We start from the raw sequence: 5,436 nt of genomic DNA, 5'->3' as shown, positions 1-5,436 counted from the left end.
AATTAAGATTTTTTTTGTGGAGATAACACTCGTGTACATAAAACAATTAGTGAACAATCCATGATTGCAAGTAAATACTAAAATATATGACACAGACTACTAGTTGTGTTGACATTTGGAAAAGAGAAGATAAGTGAAGATTGGAGATGTCACAGATGGCTTCCCAGAAGTTCTGAAAAGGTGACTATGCCCTGAGAGAAAGAACATTTGAGGATAGGAGAGGGACAGGAAAAGGACAGCATACAGACTACACTGTAATCACCATGAAGAAAAGGGCCTCGCCTTCTAAACACTGTGTTAATAATACTTAGTCTGACATATGGTGGACGCTCAATAAATATTGAATTGTTGATTCAATATGATCATTATAAATTCCAAATACTATGAGATTAGTCCAGGGTCTCCCAATGTCTGCAGTACTGACATTCTGGAGCAGATGATTACTTGCTGGGTGCAGCTGTCCTATGCATTGTAGCATATTTAGCAGCATCTCTGGTCTCTACCCACTGGATGGAAGTAGCAACCATTCATTTTGGCAAAATGACATTGCCAAAAGTCACTTGGGAGGCAAAATTGTCCCCTATCAAGAACAACTAGATTGGCCTGATTATATCCTGGCAAGGAAGTGAGGAAAGGAGCTGTGACAGGTAGAGTAACTGAATATATTTTTATCGATATAGGTTTACATGTTTTATTGGACTGAGTCACTGCTCTGTTTTCTTAATGTGGCACCATTTGTTGAGTTCATATTCTGTCCTGGCATTGTATTAGAAGCTTTAGTAATTATTTAAACTCTGAAATAGGTATTACTATCTTTATTTTGCATGCAATGAACTGCCAAAAGTCAGTTTGTACCCAAATCTGTCTGACTCATATTTAACATTAAGCTATACTATTTCTTTATAATGCTGTAAGCTTATGGTGCAGTCAGATTCTTAGATAATATGTTTACACACATATGTAGGCATATCTATAGAGAGATGGATAGATACATACACACATAAAGATACTTGCTCATTCTTATGACATAAAACACATTGATTACTTTGAAAATGAGATTATCTGGAATGAGATGTGTATTTCAATTATTACCTAAGTCATATTAATCTTGCTTTATTCAATTTGAGTACAGTGTTGACTAACACTTCAATTAGTTCCAGTTTGCTTGATTTCACACCCCATAAAATTAATGCTGGCTGTGTCTACATAGGCAAAGTGGAGATGCAGTAATTATTGCAAAATCATAAGTAGGAAACACATTCTGTTATTGAAGAAAGGTAGCCCGATAATTCTGAACTATTCAGATTGGCTTTCTATATTCGGGACATAATATTAAAAGACAGAACAATGTTAATTGACCCTTAGTGAACACTTACGTGTGCTATTCATCTCAGTGAAAGATAAAATAGAGTATTTCCCATCCTATTTACAACTAATCTTAAAGTAACACAACTCTCAATCAAACTTTCAAATGCAAAATAAGGAGGTTGTGAGAAGTAAAGAAATTTGAAAGGCTCCCCTTAACTGTGTAGTCTTGTTTTCCTCCTGCTGCCGCATGAAGCAAAATGGCTGCTGCCTCCTCCAGTTATCTAGAGGCTGCCTTCAAGGTCCTCAGGCCTGCGAGGTCAAACAAGTTTAGTCTTTTGATGCGGAATGACCACAGTACACTTTTTTGTGTACATGACACAATGGTCATTCACATTACAAGTTTAAAAGGTGGTACGGGCATTGCAGCTCTCCACCTTGAGTTCAGAGGGCTCAGTTATGCCATCCTTGAGTTCCTTTACTTAATTCTCAAGCTTTGTGCCTCTTCTCCAGTTTTGTCTCTTCAAGCAAAGAATCTAATCAGAATCTGTTCCAAATGCCGAAAAATGTCATGTTATTTATTATTTCTCCTTTCATTTACCTATTAGTCTAAATTGGTTATCATGAAGCCAATTTTATATCACCTCTCTTTTCATAGAGGTAGTGATATACAGGAATTAAGAGGATGACCGCCACAGTTTCACTGGGTAGATGTGAACTGTGTTTTTGCCCTTACTATTTTTTTTTTTTTTTTCTGTTTTTTTTTTTTTTTTTTCTGTTTTTGTTAAGAGTTACAGAAGTGTTAGCTGTTATTATTTTTTGTTTTAATTGAGGTATACTTGTTTTACAATGTTGTGTCAGCTACATGTATACATATATTCCCTATTTTTTGTGTATCCTTGTGCAAGTTATGGAAACTCTGAACTTTAGTTTTACTCATTGATACAATTAAAGTAATAATAACACATAACTACACAGGAATATTGTAAGGAATAAATAACTGAAAACAAAAAAGCACTTAAAACTGTACCTAATAATACATAGTAAACCTTTACTCAGCAATTGCTACTTTATGTTATATCATACTATTAGAGAAATAGAAGTTCCAGGGAAGAGATATATATATAGCTGAAGGGTTATAAGGGCACACATTTCATATTATAAGATTACTAAGCTCTAAGCACATACAGCATCATGTCTATTCTTTCTATTCCAACAAATATATGTGTGCAAAATCATTTTATAAACTTCAAATGCTATGAAAGCTGATACAAAAATACTAATTATTCTCAATACCATGGAAAGCTTTAACACCTAATATTTATTTTTAAATCACCACTTTAGTGGCATTAGTATACTTCCTTCATATTCTTCCAAATTCCTTCAAAAGATTTATTTTTAGGGAAAATGAATAATACAGGTATTTTGTTAAATGATAAAGTGTTTTTATTTACCAGGTTGTTTTCTTACTCAACTCACTGTTTCTTGACAATACATTTATGAAGCAGAAATTACAGCCTTTTTGTCTTTGTGTGAAAGTTCCCAAGGTTATTGGTTTCTGTAAAGAAAAAGGAAAAAAATTTTTATTCATAAAATAAACACAAGAGGTGCTTTCACAGTGCATGGGAATTTGGGTGCCTAGTTAGTAACTCCAGGTCGTGACTTGCTTACATTGTTTGGTCCCCTTATTTCTCATATCCAGCTTTCTTACTGTCTGTTCTTTTTCTTCCCATTTCAAATTTAAAAAATTTTGAAAAACAAATATATAAGCCAAGACTATGCCAAGACTTTAAATAAGTGAGGGTGTTAACCAAATTGATGTCCAGAAGAAAGAGTCCAATGTACCTGAAAACAGAGGAAGGGGAAGGTACAGTAGTGTGTAAAAGAAAGGCAGTAAAGAGCACACTCACCTTGTAAGCCCTTATGAGGTCTTTGTTTTTTTCTCTAAGTGACATGGAGAATTATTTGCAGATTATGATTTCAAAGGATCACTCTGCATTTAGGTTGAGAACAATCACTTAAAAGGGCAAAGCTAGAAGCAGAAAGACATGTGAGGAGATTATAAATTAATTTGGGTTAGAAACAATGGTGTCTTAGACTTGGGTAGTTTAGTGGAAGCCATGGAGAGTGGAAGGTTTATGCCTACTTTGAAAAAAGTGCCAACAGGTTACCTGACAATTTAAATGGATTTGAAAGAAAAAAAAAAAATTAAAGGAGTCCTCTGTAGTTAGGGCCTGAGCAACTGGAAGGATAGAGTTGGCATCAACTGAGATACAGAAGGTTGCAAATGGTTTCTTTTGTTTTGTTTGTTTCATTTTATTTTAATTGTGAAGATCAGAGTTCAGTTTTTTGAGATGTTGAGTTAGACATAGCAAGTGTATTTATCAAGGAAGGAATTGGACATATGGAATTGGAATTTAGAAAAAGAGGTCTAGACTAGAAATATAAATTTAGGAATCATTTGCACATTGATTAAAGCCATGAGACCAGCAGAGACTACAAAAGGAATGCATATAGGTAGAGAATATAAGTGATGCAAAGACTGAATTCTTGGATGCTCCAAAATTAAGAGGTTATGAAGAAAAGGGAGACTCAGGATACTGAAGAATCAATCCATGTCAGAAACAAAACCAAGAGAGTCCTGGAATCCAAGTAAAGAAATATATTAATGAGAAAGGAGTGATCAACTCCTTGAAAAGTTGGTCATGCAATTGACTATTGTCTTCAACAGCCTGGAAGTCAGCCTTGGTTTCAGCAACCTTGATAAGAGCAGTGTCACAAGAATGAGAGAAGGGAGCAAAAGCCTAATTGGATTGGACTTTGGAGAGAACAGGAGGAGAAGATTTGAAGATAAGAGTACAGAAAACTTGTTCAAGGACTTCCATTGTAAATGGGAAAACAACACCACAAAATATGCAGTAGCAGGTGGGGCAAGTGGGTCAAGAGAAATGTGTGTGCGTGTGTGTGTGTGTGTGTTTATAAATAACAACACATTTGTTTGCTAATTGCAATGCTCAACAGAGAGCCAACTATTGAGAATTCAGAAGAAGTGACAAGAATTGCCTGGAGTGCAGAACCTGAGAGGATGGAAGTTGGTGCAGAAAGGGAGAAACTGATTTGCTTGGGAGAACAGAGGTCTCATCCATGGTGACACTGATTGAAGGAGGCAGAGAATGTGAGTGCATATGTTGTTTTCTCTTTTGATTGCTTCAATTTTCTCATGAAGTTGGAAGCAACATTGTGAGATTTGAGAATGTATGTTGATATCTGTAAAGAACAGTTCAGGTTATTAAAATTTCCTATCAGGACAATTTGCTCATCAATTCATTCTATTTTTTACTCTATTATACATTATGTTTCTGATTGGCAGTTTCAAAAACCTTTCATTATCATCTTTGGTAAGAAGTACAAACTCATAGCATTCAAGGTACTCAAAATCTAGTACATTTTGGATATCACATTCTAGTTCATTCTTCCCCATTCCATATTCCAATCATATGGGTGTACCTCCCAATACCCAAATGATGTATGAAATATCAGCCATATGTGCCTTTGCTCTTGATGTTCCCTTATCCTTAAATTCTCTTCCATCTTCCTACCCATTTAATTTCATGATGGTCTAGTTTGAATGGTACAGGCACGCCTTGGATATATTGTGGTTCGGTTCCAGAACACCTCAATAAAGTGAATATCGCAATAAGCAAGCCACACAAACATTTTAGTCTCCCAGTGCATGAAAAAGCTATATTTACACTGTGCTGTAGTCTATTAAGAGTGCAATAGCATTATGTCTAAAAAAAATATTCAGACCTTAATTAAAAAATACTTTATTGTTAAAATACTAATCATCATCATCTGAGCCTTTAACGAGTCAATATTTTTGCTGGTGGAGGGTTTGAAATATTTTGAGAATTACCAAATGTGACAATGATACACACGAAGTGAGCAAATGCTGTTGGAAAAATGGCACCAATAGACTTGCTTCATGAAGGGTTAAAACAAGCCTTCAATTTGTAAAAAAAAAACAAAAAACAAAACCCACAATAGTCGCAAAGTGCAATGAAGCAAAGCACAATAAAATGAGGTATGCCTGTATATCCTTCAAAACATGAAGACATTCCCCAGCCCCTT

The sequence above is a fragment of the Balaenoptera musculus genome, chromosome 18, assembly GCF_009873245.2.
Source record: "Balaenoptera musculus isolate JJ_BM4_2016_0621 chromosome 18, mBalMus1.pri.v3, whole genome shotgun sequence".
NCBI lineage: Eukaryota > Metazoa > Chordata > Mammalia > Artiodactyla > Balaenopteridae > Balaenoptera > Balaenoptera musculus.
The sequence above is the reverse complement of the archived record's forward strand: the minus strand, read 5'-3'. Positions refer to the sequence as shown.